Source organism: Phycodurus eques, chromosome 5 (assembly GCF_024500275.1).
Source record: "Phycodurus eques isolate BA_2022a chromosome 5, UOR_Pequ_1.1, whole genome shotgun sequence".
In the NCBI taxonomy this organism is placed as follows: domain Eukaryota; kingdom Metazoa; phylum Chordata; class Actinopteri; order Syngnathiformes; family Syngnathidae; genus Phycodurus; species Phycodurus eques.
In genome coordinates this window covers 18,748,225-18,770,013 of record NC_084529.1, presented here as the reverse complement: position 1 = coordinate 18,770,013, position 21,789 = coordinate 18,748,225, and the positions used below count along the sequence as shown (strand labels likewise).

General features: G+C 40.0%; 1 protein-coding gene across 4 annotated transcripts in view; it reads right to left on the bottom strand.

Moving 5' to 3' along the window:
* The window catches only part of peak1 (pseudopodium-enriched atypical kinase 1), a 65,634-nt gene that overhangs the window by 19,701 nt on the left and 24,144 nt on the right, over positions 1 to 21,789 (bottom strand). The window contains exons 2-3 of one of the 4 annotated variants that reach the window (XM_061677917.1): positions 19,339 to 19,423; positions 5,311 to 5,387 (exon numbers count right to left, since the gene is read on the bottom strand). The gene's annotated coding sequence lies outside the window, so the exon portion shown is untranslated. Of the gene's footprint in view, positions 1 to 1,513; positions 1,868 to 5,310; positions 5,388 to 19,338; positions 19,424 to 21,789 lie in introns of those variants that run through there. The other 3 variants (XM_061677919.1, XM_061677920.1, XM_061677921.1) reach the window with 3 other exon arrangements.

Here is a 21,789-nt window from a genome sequence, read left to right as displayed (position 1 = left end):
CCATTATCCCAGGTTGTAGAAGTGGTATTTGATTGACAGTTGAGCAGTGTGTGGTTTCAGCGCATTCAGTGGATACGCCCGAAGCGTTCAAGAACGGAGAGAATGACCTGTTTTTAAGATTTTGAAGCCACATTTTATATACCGAGTGGCAATTTTCTTTTACTCATTCAAAATTCGCAGGGTTGTTAACACTCTTATCTGTGCTGTGTCAAATTTAGAAGGCATATTTTTAATTTACAGGGACTTTAAGTGATAAAATTGGTTTTTGCTCCTTGCCTACATATGGATTAAAAGCTTTCAAATATCTCAGTATAGTGTAGTCTGTTGGTTAAAAGCAGAGTGGCAGCAAAAATGAAAATGCATGCTGGGTGTATTTTCCTTTGCTTGAATAATCCTCAATTAAAGTGTTGGACCGATTGCCTTCAAGTATGCAAAGTGTCACCTCAAAGCAAGTTAGTGGGTAGCGTCGTCAACCTCGTCACAGAGTTGGTGCTGATGGTAGCTTTCAGCATAAACTCAACATGAGATACAGAATTTGGCATGTCCATCAATGATGTGATAATGACAGGTTGGGCAAAGACAAGCTGTGTTAAGTGTGCAAACATGACCACCAGTTTCACTTTCAGAATAAACTCCAGTCAAAAGTCAGTTTTTACCGCCGTGAATTTTCAAACAACAGTGTCACATGGAAATCAGAGTTTCTCATCCTTGTCTAAAGCATTTAGCTGAATCAGCAAGAAAAAACTGTGCCAAGTCTCCACGGGGGATGCTTCTGTTGTCTAATAGGTTTCATGACGGGCAAGTCAGCAAACACAGTATAACACACTAAACTTCACTATAACAAACATCAAAGAGGCTACAGAGTAAAAAAAACAACAAGGCAACGTCCACACTAACCTACGGTAGCATCATAGTATAATCTTTAATCTCAAAGGGAAAGACATTTCATCATTAAAAATACAGGTCTATATCTGGATATAAGACATGATTGAAACAATACTCCCAACGACAAGAGCCAGAATGATCAAACCACAAGTACAACAAGTAATTTATATGTTGTGGGATTTTAGCACAAAATCAATGCGTGTTGCTAACATTAGATGTGCTTCAAACACGCGTCAGTTCGTGACAGTGAAAAGTGTATTTTGGGCTTGAAAGGAACAAACACACATTCTTTTTATAATTTTCAGTTTGAGACAGCAAAACGAACAGTGGGAGTTTAGACAGTACATTTGTAGACCACAGTGGAAGGAAAGTATTATATTTACAGATTGAACTACAAGCAGCCTGTAACAAAATCCTTAACTTATATTATCGCTGCAAAATGAGGCAACCCGTCATCTACTCTTCTATTTAAGGGTAGTACTCCACACATTTCTTCATGTCATTTAAAAAAATGTCAAATGTCTCATTAAAAAAAGGTCAAGAACATTGTCGTTCTTATTGTTAACAGACAGTGGCAATAATGGTACAAAAGGCAACCTCCACAAAGACGATGCTAAAAACTACTTACAGTCGCTGCAGATATAGGCTGCGGAAATTAGCTTTGGCACTCTCAGTCATTACTGAATAGCCTTCAAAGAGTAGGATTAGGGTGGGCTTTAGTACATTTACCCTCAGTGGCTGATGTCTTCTATAACTAACACTAAAGTACTTCAGTGGTACTTCAAAATTTGAATGCTTCAAAGATCATAACGTTTGGTTTTCTACCCAAATTTTCAGGAAACATGTGCCCCAAACCTCACACAAAAACAAGAAACCATGGTCATAATGCACTTTTTTGTTTTGTTTTTAAGAGCGATGAATAGCAGCGTCATCACTACACAGATTTCAAAGACAACCAAATAAGTGACATCACTTGATAAAAGGCAACCAAATAACAAAACGGGTGGCCTGGGCTATTACTTTTCTCAGACCAAACACTTGTGGTTCTTACATATTGGAAGATCATGGGCATAATGAAGTCTGTTTATTATTACCTTGCAAAACAAATATATAAAGGAACAAGAACCTCACATCTCAAAATATTTTTTTTTAACAAATTTATTGACATGAGATGACATAACGTAAGAATTAAAAAAAATTATTTATTAATTTTTTTTCAAAGTGGCAACTCGGCAGTACTCACAAATACCGTATAAATTATACATATACATACTTTACATACACTTTTTTTTTACACCTTTTCTCATTTATCTCATTTTTCCCTTTTCTCCCTTCTTTTTTCCTCCTCTTTTTCTTTTAAAATTTGTTTCCCCCCCTCTCTCTTTTGTCCTTTTCCCCTTTTTTGTCCTTCCTCTTTCTTCTTTTGACATCTCAAATTTAAAGTTGTTAAGTAGTAAACAAATACATTGATATTGATATCTGGTATTCAAATATGCTGTAGGTCTTGGATTTAAATTCGATAGTCAACGAGAGAAAAGGGGAGAAAACAACAAAATAAAAGAAGAAAAGCAACAACATTCCAGCACTTGGTATTCTGTGAGATCTGGGAGAGTGTTTTGCCTGGGAACATAAGAAAGACGAGGTCTCTGAGGAAACAAACCCGCGGGTCGAGCAGACAAGGCCAGATGTGTGGGAGGGCATAAAAGACAATGAATAACATTTTTATGGGCATATAGTACATACAAAAACACTACAAACACATGCAAAAAGGGTCTCCATAAAAATCAAAGGAGAAAATAAGTATTTGGTGTGTAATGTCAGCTATCTTTTTTTTTTTTTTTTTTTTATAAATACAGCCAACAGACAGACATTTGAAAAATATTGTAATATTGTTTTGATTGAAAATCTCGTTTGTTTGACGAATGTCACAAAAACTACACAACCGATTCCCACAAAAGTCGGGTGACGCATGTACCAATGGAAAACACTTTAAATTGTGGTGAAGGGTACGGGAATTTATTTTCAGTTTTTGCCATTTCTTAGTTAAACCTGTACTCGAGAGAGTTCTTTTCTAGTTTCCTAAAACTCCACATAAACGTAAAACATATCACAGACAAAAAGGAAGTTCTTATTCTTATACTACAGATAACTTCGATACAGTTCCTTTTTTCTCTTTTGTTTCAGGTATCATTCGACCAGACGTGAGGAAGTGTATAGACATACATCGCAGACATTGTATTGATGGAGTCATCAATACAATGCTGTTAGTATATTAGGGCTCCATTCCCAAACGTCGATGCGTGTCAGCGTAACAAATAAATGTTAAAGGAAGTCACTTGACTGTGTATTTGGCTACATTAAAATTATGGCTTTAGAGGCAATTTAGGATTATTTTCACAACTTTATAGCCACTCAGACCGGCACCCTCATTACTAATGTAGTCTGACCAGAGGGCTGTAATGGAGATGAAATCTATGCATTTACGTAGTCACACTACAAGTGTAAGTCACACTGTTCCACTGCAGGACTAAAAATAACAGCCCCCATCATTATCTTGCGCTGCTTTCTCAATGTCTCTCACCAAAACATGTCAACACACAGACACAAACAGAACATGTCGCACTCTCTCCACTTCATCGTCACACTGATGTAGTGATATATTAGCCAGGGGCTGATGACTCTGGAGAACTTATGAAGCTTTGCTGAGCCTGTGACTAACACCCCCCGCCTCCCCAATGAAGGAGAGGCTAATTTGGCTGCAGGGGAATATTCCAAGGTTGTCCATGGAGATACTGTGATAATCAGCCCAATATTCAAATTGCCTCGAGACTGTAAAAATTCAGCCACACACACTTGGCATTGGAAAGACTCTCTCTTGTCAGCACTTATCGAATGCCTTTACTGTACTGGTGCTTATCGTTAATTTCCTCGGCTGATTTTTATGATAGACATACAGAACAAACAATCTTGGGATTGTGACTGGTGACGATACTGTAGTTATGTTATTATTTCCATACATATTATCTACAATACTTCTTCAAATAGTGGCCATGTGAGTTAATTGCCAATTTGGACTGTTGCTAATCAAAACGGCAGCACCTACAGATGCACGTCAACAGTGCCTCAAAGTGTAGGGTATTATTGTACAATACAATAATTTCTAATAACTAAAATTTAACTTTATGTAAATGTATTGGTATGTATAGATGGCGTCTTTACCAAGCATACCAGTAGATTGAGAGATGGCTTCTTCACAATTTTGTGTACGTCCATGTTTTTTTATTTATTTTTTTCTACCCAGTTTGCCTCGTTTCTTGTAGCATTTCTTATATTCATATTTTTTTATTAGTTGCACTTGACACCAATAGTCACTTTCCAGTGATATTGTTTAATGTTATTCCAAAAATGTATTGGTAAAAATAAAGGTTTTCCCCCTACAAGATGATAAAATTGTTGACTGGTGGTGCAAGAGGTAACATAATCATTGATAACGAGCTACTGTTAATAAGAAAGATGAATTCCATGCCCTGCCTGTCCATCTGTTATGACAGAAGGGTCACAATTAAGCTCAATGAATATTTCAGCAGATAAAATACATCATTGCTGGGATTTTCCGAGAGGAGGTTGCCGTCACACAGGGTAATGCAATATTTGAAAATTTTCTGACTCATCTTCAAAATGTACTATTTGGAACATTACAGAAATGTGTCAAAACATAAACTGACCAGAGGAATCTCAAACTCTCGAAGCCTTTGATTTTACAGTTGATAAAATCAATAATACACCCCTTATTTTCATCTCAGACAGACACACAGCTTCTATATTTGCTATCTGAGCCAATAAGCTGTCAGCCCTGGGCCAAAAAAAAAAAAAAAAAAGACTAAACACTTCCTGCTCCCCCTGCCAAGTGTAATACAAACCAAAAGCTGTAGAATTTAAAGGATACTAATGAAGGTGGAAGCAGCAAGACTGCGATGATAGCAACCTATGTCAGTTCCAGTCAAGCAGCATCCAGTGGGTCAAAAGCTCCGGGTAAGAGCCTAAGTGTACTTTGTACATCATGAATATCTCTCCGCCTCGCTGGCTCAAACCATTTGTGTTGATGCCAGAGTGTGAAATCGAGCCTGATGGGTCTTGTCGAAAAAGAAAAGAAAGTCTATTTTGCTGCCACAGAATATTTTCACCTCACAAACTGAAACCGTATCTATAAATGTAAACATTAAATGATGTGCCCCCTATGAGGACAAATGAACTTCAGTATAACATTGAACTATTGCATATATATATATATATATATATATATATATATATATATATATTTTTTTTTTTAAACAACAAATAAAACCAACTAAAAAACAGGGCAAATAATCAGAATGACAAATGAGCCACATACACAAGACACTTGTTCTGTAATATTAAACTTACATTGTAGTGTATCAATAGGCAACAGTGGCAGCCATTGAGTCCAAGTTGGGGAAGCAGACAGCGCCCGCTCCTGGAACCTACCAATGATAGAAAGATAAATAAAATAAAGACCCTGTAAAGTGAATTCAGAGATTTATTCTGACATACATTATTGTATACATCTTTAAAGATAATTGCTGAAAACATGTGCAACGACTAAGAACTATGCAGTACTCATTTGTCTCAAAAGTGTTCTCTGTCATTTGACACTCTGTTGTCGTACTACAGCGGTTCCAACCACCGGAGACAAATTCCTTGTGTGCTTTTTGGACATACTTGGCAAATAAAGATGATTCTTATTCTGATTTGTGGAGATTTAGCATTAAAGTTTTTTTTCACCAGTTCAGTTTGTTTACCATTTCAGTCCAGCATGTGGACAAGAGTGCCTCGTTGTCGAGAACCCAGTGATGAACCGGTGGGATAAATTCCAGCCAAGCGGATATATATTTTCGCAGCTCAAATATTTAGTTATGTGTAGGCATAAGAAAGATGATGAACAAATTAGCATCCATTTTCCCAGGAAGTAGAAGTGGTAATTAATTGACAGTTGAGCGAGGTGTGGTTTCAGCGCGATCAGCGGATACGCCCACAGTGTTTCAAAGAGGTTTATTTTTAAGATTTTTAAGCCTCGTTTTATATGCTTGCCAATTGTTTTTACTCTTGCGGTGTGTCATTTTCACTTTACAGGGACTAAGTGGGGTAAGAAAAATGCTTCTAACATAATGGTAAAATCATTTTTATACTCGTGCCTTGACCATACATTTTATTGTATGTATTTAGTTAAGATACCATTTCATAAACACTGCATTATGACTTACTTGGGGGAGAAAAAAATGGGATGGTGGAGAATAAATAACCAGAAGCCAGCTTTTGAATGACATAACGTACGCAAAACAGATTCAGCAGTGTAAACATCAGGTAGCTTCAATGTAAATGACCAAAAAGTCTTATAATGGTGGGGTACCTTTCACAGTGGTGCTGCACAATGTCTGCGCAGAGGTATTTTCTGTAAACAACAGCTGGTTCCAGCAGCCTCTAGATGCCTTAAAAGGGACATGGCTTTTTGGCTTTGCTTTTCTTTCCACTTTCTCAGACATCTCAAGTATGTACTGCTGCTTGGACACCATAAGAACCGTTTGAATAGTTGTCATTCAGTGGCATATTTTCACATCATAACAGGGTCAATACACCACTGTATAACTGTTAGAAATAAGCACAGTAGCTGTGAGAAGGCTTGTTGACCTGTTATTGACTTTGAAAATAAGAAACTTAAATCATTCACAAACAGCTGATCTCAGGCTAAATCACACTTAATGCATCCCGTTAACGGATCCATGGGAAAGTAGATTGACATTTAGCGGGAATGGAGGGACGGTTGCCATCTAGCAATGAGATGCACGCTGGCTGGATTAAAACACATGCACTGTGGTCAAGCCTCAAGCCATTTGCTACCAGTGTCTGTACGCGTGCGAGCGTCTGTGCGCGCGAGCGTGTGTGTGTGTGTGCGTGTGTGCGCACATGCTGCTTTTCTGCTTGGAAGCTAGAGCTGATTAGAGCAAAATGTGTCGGGAAGATGGGTGGGATTACACAATATATACGGCCCGAAATAGACAGTGACAAACCACCATGTCTTGTTGTATTAGATTGTATGGTCTTGCAAAGGGTTATCAAATTTCTATTTCCCATTCTCATTTCCAGCGTGCAGTTTAATCCAATCAGTCCCTGCTTGGTGCATTTTAAAGGATGGCCAGAGGGAAAGTTGTTTACAATCGACAGGCTTGGACCCCTCACTTTTGCATTTCAAGTTCAAACCCAGATGTGCAATCAACACTGTACCAGTCAAAACATCAGAGTGCATCGAGCCCTCCTCAGGGTTGCCACGAGAGGGAAACAAAGAAGGGAGACAAAGCAGAATTCTCAGAGAATTCCCAGAGAGACCTATCAGTGTCATAATGCTGCCTAATGATACATTCAGCAGCCATTGTGGTGGAGCAGCTGTCATCCCCGTGTAGATGCAGACAAGAGTGTAGTCAATTCCTGGCTTGTTTAAAAGAACCCTCATAACATGGGTCTAATGTCTTGTACATTGAGCTTTTGACCAGAAAGTGCGCCTTAGCAAGCACAAAGTTAACCAGAAATGCATGATTGTAGACAGCCACACAGACAACCATTTGTAGGTCATACACAAATTGGACGAATATATTTTTGGGCCACGTTGTTTATATTTCAAATACTTTTATAAATGCCCCCAATGAGACAAGATAAAACACATTGTATTCTATATTTGTGTGTCCAAGTGGGAAAACAATATGATACAAACATGAGACAGATTCTATTGTGTATTTAGTTTTCCATAAACACAGTCACTGATTAAAAATGTAAATATTTCTAGTTTGAGGGTCCTTCCTGTATTCTTTGCAATACTCCACAGTCCATTTTCTCAAAGTTCACGACCTACTGACTGTATTTATGTCAGAAAAAAATAGCTTTTATTAGAAGGTTTTTTTTTTTTAAGATCCCAAGTTTTGTATTTTGCTTTTTAGTTATCAGTTCAACCCCTGGTCTCGAAACTGTTGTGTACAACCTAATTGTAAAACTGTACTGTGGAATAAAACATATGGGAATAACTACTTTTACAGGTCAAACATAGCTGAGTGCTACAACACATCTTTGTTAACAACTAATATCTAATTTACAAAAATATGAAACAACAACAAAAAGGAGCAGTGTGGTTTTCGTCCTGGCCGTGGAACAGTGGACTAGCTCTACACCCTTGGCAGGGTCCTCGAGGGTGCATGGAATTCGCCCAACCAGTCTACATGTGTTTTGTGGACTTGGAGAAGGTGTTCGACCGTGTCCCTCGGGTGGTCCTGTGGAGGGTGCTTCGGGAGTATGGGGTACCGAACCCCCTGATACGGGCTGTTCGGTCCCTGTACGACCTGAGTCAGAGTTTGGCCCGCATATCCGGCAGTAAGTCGGACTCGTTTCCGGTGAGGGTTGGACTCCGCCAAGGCTGCCCTTTGTCACCGATTCTGTTCATAACTTTTATGGACAGAATTTCTAGGCGCAGCCGAGGCGTAGAGGGGGTCCGGTTTGGTGGCCTCAGTATTGCTCTGCTTTTTGCAGATGATGTGGTTCTGTTGGCTTCATCAAGCCATGACCTCCAACTCTCACTGGAGGAGTTCGCACCCGTGTGTGAAGCGGCTGGGATGAGAATCAGAACCTCCAAGTCTGAGACCATGGTCCTCAGTCGGAAAAGGGTGGCGTGCCCTCTCCAGGTCAGGGATGAGATCCTGCCCCAAGTGGAGGAGTTCAAGTATCTTGGGGTCTTGTTCACGAGTGAGGGAAGAATGGAACGGGAGATCGACAGGCGGATCGGTGCAGCCTCTGCAGTGATGCGGACTTTATATCGATCCGTTGTGGCAAAGAAGGAGCTAAGCCAAAAGGCGAAGCTCTCGATTTACCGGTCGATCTACGTTCCTACCCTCACCTATGGTCACGAGCTGTGGGTCGTGACCGAAAGAACGAGATCCGAAATGAGTTTCCTCCGCAGGGTGTCCGGGCTCTCCCTTAGAGATAGGGTGAGAAGCTCGGTTATCCGGGAGGATCTCAGAGTAGAGCCGTTACTCCTTCACATCGAGAGGAGGCATCTGATTCGGATGCCTCCCGGACGCCTCCCCGGTGAGGTGTTCCGGGCACGTCCCACCGGGAGGAGACCCCTGGGACGACCCAGGACACGCTGGAGAAACTACGTCTCTCGGCTGGCCTGGGAACGCCTCGGGATCCCCCCGGAAGAGCTGGATGAAGTGCCTGGGGAAAGGGAAGTCTGGGTGTCCCTGCTAAAGCTACTGCCCCCACGACCCGACCTCGGATAAACGGTAGAAGATGGATGGATGGATGGAACAACAAAACCTTATTGCATAGCCTGACAGTCAAATTCGAACCATGAGAATTTCCACTATTGCTAATGCTCTTCACAGTTAGTCACAGATGCTCAACATAGGAACAAATAAAATGCCCGGTTCTTTGAGTGACTGCTTCACAACCAAAACAAATGATGGGCATTGCGGGTGAAGACTTCATGAGACATTCGGAAATATGCGAAGAGTGACTGTTCACGACAACCAGATTTTTCCGCTGCTTGGCCATTTGTAGTTATTCCGTGCCAAATTAGCTTTGAGAGGTCACTTCCTATTGGCGGTGGAGGTGCTGTGCAATCAGATTTCTGGTGCAGCTGGCAGATGACGTGGTGAAAACTATGTGGCCCCATCATCTGTGCTGACATCTGGTCCACGTTTTCTATAGTGAGGGTGAAGGGGGGCCAAATTCTGAAGAAAAGGGGGGCACTGAGGGCAGCCTACGTCAAGGGATCCACTTGGGCACTGGTTGCACATACAGTAAAGGGAACAGCAGCATGAACTCTGAGGCTTTTGACAAGACATCATAATAAACACCAAAGAAATATTTGCGTCTTTTTGTATTGAGTGGGTGAACATAATGTTTTCACTGGAAAGCTGCTGAAGGACTGGCTTAAGCTTCTGAAAGACTGGCTTAATCCCCCAAGGCAATGGTAGGGGCAACAGTTAGGTTGAATAAATTAAGAAAGACACTTTTACATTGTCTATAAAGCATTTTTTTCTGTGTTGCTGTATAAACGGCACCCAAGCAGGGTAGAAAAACTAAATTAATCCGGCAATTTTCCACCTTCAGAGAAGGAACCATGCTTGTGTGTAGGGGTGACTTTTAAAGCCACACACGTTTAAAGTCACAGATACTGCAGTGTAGAACGTGGGGATGATGAACCCATGTGTACAATAATACCTGTACCTCATATTTTGTTTAATAAGGCATAATCAGTTTTTATCTGATTATTGGATTGATTCTAAAAATATCTGATAGCTGCAGCCCTACTTGTATGTGGAGGCATTTCCCCAATAAGGGGGTGAATACCCGACATTCACTTCTATACGCGTTTCATGTGACATACCAGATTCCGTGTTGCTGTGTGGAGGCGCACACGTATACGGCAATATCCTGGTTTATTGGGTTCCATATAAAAAGGCACAGGCGAATAAATTCAACATTTACTGTTACAGCACTGTGGGCAGCAGTTTTACGGACGTTTGTATAAAACCAACTAAAGAATGACCTTGACGTATCTATTGACTGTCAACAACTAATTTATTAACTACAAAGTGTTATCAATAAAACAAAGACGCTCTATGTATTCCTCTTGTTGGCGTCTAACTGGAGTCCCATAACCCCGACAAGTAAACCATCACAAAAAGCCTGTGACCGCATTTAATGTCAGACTGCTTCCCAGAAGTGCCTGTGGTTAGACACCATTATGTACAGCCAACCTGCCATTACCGCCTTTCATCTATGAATGTGAGCGCTAAGTTTGGATGCGAGGAGATGCTACTCCTAGCATAAATATTGGTGGATACAAAGCGCGAAAAACAGTGCTGACTCATCAGCTGATAGCTGTTCATTGCATGCTTCAGAAATCATTTGGACAGTGTCCTGCTCATCCTAGTCTGTCGCCGTTTGTCCGAGAGAACGAAACAATCCTTGGTGTTAATGTCGTGCCGCATACCTTTTGCACAGAAACAAGCTTCTCATCCAGTTATTAGTATTTTTTAACCATGAAAGCAGAATGGTCGGGATGTTCACTGCTATTCTCTTGTGAGTCCATCCACAGCCTTCCTGATAAGAACCAGGAGAACAACTTATTTAAGGGCAGAGAAGGTCAGACTGAGATAAAGCAAGGCCAATTAGAACTCAATGCGAAGAACACAGCGGCACAATAAAATGCACAGCTGGGAAGGTCACGATAGCCTCTTAAAACTGCATGGAAAGGTCAGCATTTTTCCCAATGCCGTAGTGGTATCAGAACTGTAACAGAGCTGGTAGATGTCAGTGTTGAAGAGTATTCCTCAATGCTGGGACTGGGGTGTGAATTTTAAGAACCGGTACTCATTTCTCCCATGGGCAGGCTTTATATAACCAATTATTGGATGCTGTGTCACTGCGTAGAAGAGCACACCATTGCGACAATATCATGCCATTTGTGTAAAAGCCAAAAGGTGGTTAAATCTTGGGTCTTCTGTTACTAATGATGCAACAATTTCATTTGTTAAACTGGCTAGTGAATGAAATAAACCAGAAATGTTTGCTTGTTTTAGGGTTCAGTTCAGTTTTATTCAGTTTTATCCATACATCTCCATGCCACTACCACTCCACAGCATTATGGGGCTTTTCAAAACCTGCATGGCAAATAATGACTAGCAGGATCAAAACCTATGAAAGGAATTGTGCATCAATGGGGTTGAGCTTTGGGAGCCGGGTGGGTGAAAGTGATAACGAACCGCATCGTTTGTGCTCTCCGCAAACACAAATGCTTCAGCTTTGCAATTAATACTGATATAAACAAGGGACTCAGGGACTTCAGCCAGCCTACACCAGATGTTACGTTACACTGGGCCACACAACTCCACTCCAGAAAAACACTTTCAGGCTAACAGAGCAGTTTTTCGCATACTTTTTCCACGTACAAGGATGGCTCATAAATGCCCTACAGTAATGTCACGGTCACTGTAACTTTGTCAGGAATGTGCGCACCAGTCTTAAGTGAACGTTTTAAGACGGTTAATAAAGTTGACGTATGCTGGGTTATGCTTTGTCAAAAGAAGAGCACGACAATTTATTGTGTGTCACACAATACAACGATGTCAACTATCAAACATGGTGAAAAGCCATTCAGTCAGCGGATGACTTGAAAACAGTATGTTGGACTCATGCCTACACTCTATTTATGTATTACGTCTCGCTTATCTTTTTTTAACAATATGTTAATAAATAATATTAAAATACCAGTTTAGAGGCTAAATTGATTAATCAGAGTACCAATGCAATCGTCATGAATATAAAGACTTTCAATTACGGAGCAATAGGGGCAAGTGAGTTTGATTTTGCTTTGCCGGATCACATATTACATTACTAGTTTCATTACCATTCATTATTTACAGGGTAATTTTTTGTGTGGGGAGGCTGTAATGATTTGACTTCACAAGAGCACAGTGACAAATTGAACTGAATATTTCAGATTGTCATTTCAACTTATTAAATATTCACAATCATGTTGAATAAATCCTTACAATTTCGAAGCAAAGCCTATCATTCAACAGCCGTGAACAGTGGCGGATATTCGATAGCTGAAGCCATACACTGCAGTGGCGCATGTGGGGAAAACAGTGTTCCTCTAAATAGCACATTTGAGCGACAAAAGCAAAGTGCAGCCTTCTATTGTATTCCATTTACTACTGTCTCAGTTTAAGCCAATTTAATTACACTGATTGTTAGAATGGTGGCAGCAATAAAATCTTATCAAAAGCACATCAAGAACATAAATTCACTGTGACATAGTCATGGGGGAAGATATGGGACCATACTGTGTTGTTTGTCTGTGCTATTGTGGCTCGCAAAAGGTCACAAAATCATCGCCACAGGCCAAGACCTGTTGATCCGTTCTGTAAATCAGACAAGGTTTCAAAAACCATATCCAGAAACATGACTTCACATGAATTGGTGTGATTTTGTGTCAGCCTTTGTGACAACTGAAAAGACTTCACAATTTTCATCCTGCATTGACATTTCCAACAGGAAACGGTGGTAAGTTGTTCGAGTGAGGTCACAAAAGATGAGACTGGTAATGAGTACTGACAGAATACATCAAAGCCACATTGTCCTGTTCTGCATACTAATTAAGAGGTCATGGCAGAATGCTTTGGCCCTCATTAACAGCTCATCGGTGTTGCTTCCAATGCATAGAAACGAAGTTATTATGTCAGTGAATGACAGCAATCCTTGCTGCATGCAGCTCACTTCATTGCATTGCTTATTTCTAGGCTAAAATATGTCCTTTGAAGTGTAATTTAACATTTACTTGGTGGTGACCTGCAATAAACTGGGTCACTCGTAACTTCAGTGTAGATTGGGGTGGACAAAGTGCGACAATTGTCACAGGACAGTATCAAGATCCAGGGGTGTTGCTAGCAGCTCTACTGGGGCACAGGGCCCCCTACTACGGTATATCCCATTACTCACACACACACACACACACACACAGGCACGTGCACACAGGCACACACACACACACTTCATTTTGTTGTGCTGTATACACATTTCCAACAAGCCTGATAGCAGGGGGCGCCATTAGAGAGCTCGCTGACCCCCAACGTGACTGTTTATAGAGTTGTGTCGTTGATATACACCAATATCAGCTGTCTGTCGGAGGTGGGTCGCACCAGCCTGCGCTGCTTTTTTTAAGGGGCCCCTTTGCGGGTATTACTGACAACCACATTGTCGTTGCACTGTTGTATATTGCCTTATAGTTCCCCTTCCAAGAGTGTCCCTCCTCACTTGCCACACAGTGAGAGTGTGGGATTCCTGAAGCACGTACCCATTGGCTTATTGAAAAATACATATTTTACAGATATGGCATGCCATTACAAAATTCTAGTTCAGATTAGCATGTGTGCACCATGCTGCCCTGTGCAAACGTACACCCGCATATACCTTGGGTGCATGTGTGTAGTAGTTCACCTGTTGCTCGGAACACAGCAATGATCTCCGAGTGGGGGAGGAGGTGGGGGGGCGCGTCTGTAGCGAGCAGGTCGCAAATAGATTAATGGTAAAAACTGCAGTGGATGCAACACATTAACAATTGCATAGAAAGTATTTACTTTTTTTCCATTCTGAAAACTCCCAATGGCCAGTCCGCACCGGATACAGGGGCACAGCTCATTTATACGGGGGCACGTGCCCCAAAGGGGTCTGGCAACGCCCTTGTCAAGATCAGATATCAATACTGTTGCCATATGACATTCAAGAACGGATAGCGAGCGTATTACAGTGTTTTGAAGTTGTGTAAATTATCTTCGTGAGATAAACAAACATTTATGCAACTGTTAATTCCAAGTCCACCACTATCTAAAATAAGTAATTTATACAGTTTACAGCCCTTGTGTTGTTAGTGTTACTAATTAAAGTTCCTTATTTTATTTAGTGTTTTTTTCTTGAATCATATTTTGGGTATTACTATTTGTGAATTTGGGTTCATGTATAGTATATTATATCCTGTGTATCGGCGAACATATCGGATCTTGGCCGATATATTGGATAAGGCTTTTTTTGGCCCTCCAAACTCCATATCGGTCGGGCTCTAATAAAAGCTGTAATTTTTGCAGAACAGAGTTGGATCAACACTGTCAGCTTTGCAGAAATGTTGCTTTGCTTTGCAACAACCATTTTAAGATGTGTTGTGTTGACTCTGTGGTTATTTATAGACAGTTTGTTAACTCATTAAAATTCTTGTGATCCCCTGGTTGACTTTGCTGAAGCGGGAGAGGAGATACTGTACTGCAAGTACATGCAAAGCCATTGCATGCATCTCAGAACGTGTTTATGTCTCCTTGTAAATGTCCAACCAAATTAAAACATGTCAAATGAAAACATGGAGCCAGAGAGAGTGAACATCCTCGAGAGTTGAGTGAAATCTGTAATATGGTGAAATATCACCACATTTGGCAAAAACATGCTCCTTTTCATGCCTGTGGCTAGTTGCATTACATGCATAGATTCCAAATTTATACTCGCCTAAAGTTAAGAGTGAATGTGATCAATAAAAGAGCGAGCGAGGCTTGAGGGCCAATGAATCGACACTTATGGATCAACGATCCCAGGATGTGCTGTGCAACACAGATGAGGGATTAGCTATGATCGCAGCAGCTCCAATTTCATATTCATCAATAATGCGCGTAGTTTGTATTCTACTCTGTCCTGCTGACGGACAGATTTGTTGACATTATTTACCACGAAGGATGTACTGTATCCACAAGAAGATGACAGCATTAAGAACATCCACCAATCATAGGCACAACTGATGTCTGATGACCATTTTAACATAATCTGGTTTATAATGGCAGAGGATCATCCCTAACCACCAAAACATGTACTTTCTGTTCAGACCACACAACCTCCATTCACTTTTTGAAGATGAGTGAAGACTGTCGGCTCTGTCCAGAGAAGAGTTGTCCTGAATTACTTTGTTTTGATGGACCAAGTCATCAAGCATCAATAACTTTTGGATGGATGTAATGTTTTGATGACATGATAAACAGGTTTTTTTTTTTCTTACTGAAGTTTTCTTACTTCGTGTAAATTAGCCACTCAATTAAAAATTAGGGTTATTTGAATATAAAATATGACTGCTTTGCTATGATGATGATGATGATGATGTGAGCTTTATGAATATTATTATTTTTTGTTATTTTTACCTTGATAGATACCCATCATTACAAGCCAAGAGGAATATGAAGCCTTTATAACATGACCAATATGTAACGCCAATAGTATATGTAATTGCAATGGAAAAACAAATTATGAAACCAAAAAAGGACAAATGTCTGCTGCGGAGGAAGGTATTCACTCCACCCTTCCAGTTCCACAGAGCTGGCATGTAAACACAGCTGAAAAAACATGGAAGAAGGGGTGGGATGAACGAGGTCCAGCAGAAGTGGAGTCACAAACAACAAGTCTGTCTCTCGCAACATCGACACAAGACAAGACAATAGGCTGTTCAGTCACTTCCGTCTGAGCCAATTTCACATCCCATAAAGCATAGAAATAAATTCTGATGTATTTATTGCAATGTTGTCGAGTCACTTTAACTTAACTTCAAAGCATGAGAGCCAATTTTTCAGCCCGTCTTGACAGTAGAAACCACAGGTGGGTCAAAGAGTGAACAGCTGAAATTTTGGCCTGTTTAAGACTAGGACAGCACAAGGTTGACTAGACAGTCAAACAATAGGAGGCCAGACCGAAAGCCTTGGCTCACATCAAGTTGAAACACATCAGTGGGCAATAAATCTGAAACACAGATAACATGACAACATGTGAAGTAACTGGATATGAATTCAAACAAATAGGCCCCTTTGTAATAAATAGCATTGTGTGTTGATTTAATCCTGGCAGTCCCTGAATAATAGAACAAAGTAAATCTCACAGTCAGATTTGGACTAACTGTGTATTAGCAATTTATAACACAGTGAGAAAATAGTCACCGTATCTGAGCTAACTGTGAGCTAATACCTTGAGAAAATGAAATAAAAAATACCTTGCGGCCTACAATCAACCAACCTATTACAAAAAAAAAAAAAAAAAAAAAAATTCAGTTCTGTATAAACCGCATCAAAATACGAATATGACCCCACAATTACGGGACAATGCCTGTATATTTAAACAATACCATGACAAGGGTGTACTTCATCACACCAGACACAGGCATGCATCTAACTACCTAATTACGGGGATGCCGTTCTGGTTAATGAAAGCGCACGCAATTGAGGCAATATGCCACTTTCGCTGGCTTATGTTTTACAAGTCTTCTGTTCTGATGCAGCAATTTTGCAGGATCTCGGTGTGAAAGTCGTCTATAACAGCCACATTGCACTCTCTCGTGGGGGAAATTTAAGCTGCAAATTGACTGACATTTAAGTCCTGTGGAATTAATCAAATTAAATCAGATTTGTCCATTTTGATGGATTTTGAGCTGAGCTGGCCTGTGACGCTTTATGAATTATTAGTCAGAAATCTCATGACTCCAATTCTTTGTTTCCTTTGAGTTACATTACAGGTGAATTATTGACCAAGTTGAATTCTGAAGGAGGTAGGCCATTAATTAATTAAGTCACACAACAACAGCAAGGATTTGTATTTAATTTTCCCTTAGTGGACAGCTGGTTCAATGATGCAGTTTAGCCAACCCTGACCTGACCCATTTCAGAACATAAACATAAAACATATTCCAAAAACAAACCAAAGCAACAACATGCTTTGCTTTGTTTAGAAAAACTTCATGAGGAATTAAAGCATCACAGAAACAAAAAAACTTATCCTTACTCTAAATTGTCTTCATGAAGTTCATCAGCTCCTCGTTCTCCACTGTTAAATGGGAACTGGGCAAATGGCATGGGAAACCCCTTCTTTATCTCGATAGCCTTGGCCTAGGACTAGAGGACAGACATGGCAGGACTGATGACCTCGCATGGACCCACCATCCATTCAGGAGCTTGTTTGAAACGGCTAACAAATTAAACTAATGCTTATGGGAATGTACAAAATGTTATAGTGATCATTGAGGCGTCTATGACTGCTGTAAAATAAACCCCTTTCATTGTGGTCTTTTGGAAACTCTTCACAGCTGCCCCTTCTTGCAGTCATCTTTTTTTAGCCTTGTGGGGATAGTCATGGTTTCAGAGTGGAGGAATGGGAGGGGATGGGATGGCAACACATGTTCCAGACATCCACTCAGTAATTGATCTCCTTTGACCTTGTCTCCCTCTGGGGGCTTCACGGGCAGACCATTTTTTTTTTTTTTTTAAACAACGTTCCTGCTACAATTCCCCAAAGTAACACTCTTTCTCCGGCTTAATTGATTCGGACCACATCAATGTGGTCCTCACAGTGGAATGTTATAATGTTTTAATGGGGATAGATAGCACAGCCACTTTGTGAGCAGTGTTGCAGTAGAACTCTGGAGGCAAAAAGCACGGGACACAACCTAATGCTTTTATCAAGGACAATCACAACAGGGAAATGCATCAATCAATACGTAGAGTGACTTAAAGAGCTACGATGAGTCAACAGAGTGTAATCTTAATGGATCCACCCCCCCGGTCAATACAGCCTCACTTTCGCAGTGCAGAGCTTTATGCTAAGCCACAGTAAACACATCATCAAAATGTCTGCTCAAATACTGGGGTGGACTGTTTTATTTTTCTAATCTTTCTGACAAAAGAAGTGTTAATGTAGAAATGACTTCTATGGGTGTTTGAGGGGTAAATTCTGAGTTGTACTGCACTGTTTTAGAGAACCAGTCTGAACAACTGACGCTGGGAGGAATGCTAGAAAAATTATGTATCATGTGGAAACCAAATCTGTAGAATCTAAGACCCTAAACTATGTCTGTTTTAGTGGGCGTTCCAATTTGATCTGCCACATCTGTAGGAGCTTTTAGTCAGGAAACATACAGTGTACACTATTTGGTCTTTTACAGTTGTGATTGAGCCAATGCTGATGCATTTTTTAAGGGAATTATTTTCCCACACAACCCCCGAAACTCGCTCATGACATTCCTCAGGCTAATTGGAGAAAAAGAAAAAGTCGATGCCCTATTTAAGGTAGCTGTTGAGCCCATTCCAGCTAATGGCTGCACTATCAGTGAATCAGTATTCAGGAGATAATGATGTCAAAAACAAACCCTTGAAACTTTCCCAAACTTTTCATTCTCAACCATCACCAGGCAGAGTCATTTGTGGGACAAATGTTGAATTTTTTTCAGTCCATTAATTTGGGTTTAAACCATGGAAAGATTTCAGAGTACCTAGCATTACACAGTTGGATAAAGGTTTACTACTTTATTAAATTATTAACACAACAAAATGGTTGCTGTGACAGTTGTGTAAACCAAAAAGCCTATTCATATTAAATATTACTCTCTTGTCGGACAAAAATAAAAGTTTGTAGTCAACAAAGGATTCACCATTCAAGTATATATATATATATATATATATATTAGAAAATGGCAGCACAGGAGACATAAACATGAAATATAGCTTTGAGAGATATGTCAGTGTCAAATATAGCGAGAAAAACCAAAGCTGTCTTAATTATGACCAAAACGGAACCAAAAAAAAACTGTCCAAAAATAGTTGCTGAGCTTTGAAGGTGATTCACAGTTACAACTTGAAATACTTTCGCCATTCCTCAAAGGATTAAGCATTTCCTCATAACAGGGTGACAAAATGTCCATTGAATAGGGGGGTAAAAAAGCCATCCTAATATTGCTAAATGAACACTGCATTGGATTTTTCCTATTTAAAAACAGAAGCATTCTAAGTTTGCTTGTAAGCAGTTTACTTCACTTACCTGTCAGCTAATTTGCCTCCTTATTGTATTGGGAATTATAGGTTAAAAAATAATCCAGTCTGAACACAGGGTGCATCCAGTTTTCCTGTAAAAAAAAACACAAAAGGCACAAATTAAAAGTAAAATTCTGGATCATTACCTCATTTAACTCCCAGCTATTTCAAAGCAGTGTTCAACATATTGCCAGCTGTTTTAGAACATTTTCACTGATCTTTCAAGACACACAGAATATTGTGTTCTATAACAATATAAGCAACAAACATACCAAAACAAGAGTAGACTTTTCTCTCACCATAAATGATAAATTATATATTGATAATATATTCCCAGATTTTTCTGTTCTTCAGTAACCAGCAGTAGAACATGTGTTGGTTTGACCAAAAACACCGGTTTGTGAGTAAAAAGTGGAAAAAAGTGAAAAGAAACGTCAAGTTGAACAGTGACTTTGACGCTGATATATTTTTTTGCTATTGGGACACCTCAAACTATAAAACAAAAACAAGATTGACAAAGGGCTTTTGATAATCATTTACTTACAGATATACAACTAAGAAACGCGCCATTACCAACGCTGATTCACTGCATGACTCGAGTTGAACCTCAATGGCTTTTTTTACATGGCATTCCTTATTCATTCTATGAACTGCATCACCTTGACTCACAATCGCAACACACACTTTCTACTACTGTGACTCATGCTCTGTTCGTAGTATAATTTATACCATACATATACTATGTTCGAGTGTCGGGTTCCTAAACTTGTTCGACCTTCCAACGTGTCGGCATTGACTCTTGATGAGAATGTTATGAACTCCAGTTTCTTTCTACGTCAGTGTTTTATTGAGCGAAAGAAAGCTGCGTGGAGGAGCTGTGTCATAGCCTGGATGGAGCTCAACTTCTCATAGCTGATGTCATGCTGTACGTTTTAAGATGCACAGACTGAATTGCAGCGGTTCTCCTCATTGCAGCCCAGAAGTGCACTCCATTTTGCCTCAACATAATTCTTAATGATCAATTAATTGATTTTTTGGGGGGTTAAATTTTGTCATTAAGAATTAAGGGAAACAAACTTTATGTGGAGAGACTAAAAATGATTTTGGGATGGACCAAAATTTAATTTATCCCCCCAACCCATGCCCTCCACAAAATGACCCCAATAAAAAAATCCTTGATAGGTAATTAATTTAAACAACAGTCAATAACAGCCAAACATGATTCCAAACAATCTCTATTTTGATCCATGCGTTCAAGAAAGTAAGTAAATAAGTACGACTACTCCCGTCTTACTTAACCTTATCCCTTCAGGCAATCTGGTTTTGCTCTCAGTGAGCTCAGGCAAGAAAGCACGCTATATAAGGAATTGTTGGTGTTGTGTGCGGCCTGTGGCTCTGAACTCTTAAAGGCCAAGGGTTTAGAAGGTGGAGAGTATGTTTACACTGAAAGCCTTTTCTATTTATTTGTTTTAAGAGGGTACGGCATGACTTTGGATTTATCATAATTCCAACAACAACATTGGCAGTTAGCAGCCAAAGGACAGGGAGGTGTGAACAGGTGTAAATGTTGTACAAATGGCAGTATTTGTCAGGTAACAATGCTACCAAGTGTGCTAAACATATAATCTAGACAATCTGAACAGATTTTTCCCTTCCAACCAAAGCAAGCAGAAGCCCAATTATCTGTTGATACTGATTATCTTGTGGTGTGTTAAGAACTGTTTTATCTGGCAATTATAAATCAGAAAGCGAGCTCTTTGAAGAAGACAGAAACATTAAAAACACAAGATAAAAAGCTCTTCAGAAATGGAAGAGCAACTTCTTGAGTGTTTATATGTGTGTTTCAAGTATTTTACAACAACAAAATAGACAATAATAGATGTCAAGAAATTGCCACCGAAATGGCATTAACAGATATGGTAACAGCTAGTCTAGTGTCATCTGGATACCCGAGGAATATTGCTGCCTCTCACAGTTCAGTCTAGCTACTATTCCATTTGGTCAGGCTAGACTTCTGGTTTTGGGGAATGACACTCTTGATTGTCATTTGAAAGATCGTTAAAAGTGTGGTGTACTGTCTGGAAGTACACCATGTACTATGAAAACCATCTTTAGATGGTGACATACTGCCAAAATCCCACATGTGCCATGTATAAAAAGAATGCTAAGGAAATAAAAAATCTCTGTCGTCAATAGTTTAACAGTGTTAAAATCCAAACCGAACTGCGTTGGCTGGTGAATTGTCGGAAATTAGCATGCTTGGTAAGTTTAGACGGGGAAATTAGCTCTATATGTTTCCTGCTCTTAGCAATTTGCCCAGATTGGCTGTGTGTGCAGCAGACGAAATGGGCTGAGAGGCATCAGACTGTTTGCAATGGTCCACGAAGCGTGACTGTAGGCCAAGACCCAGTTGGGCGAGACAACAACACAAGTTCCTTAAAACAAGAAGCTGCAAAGT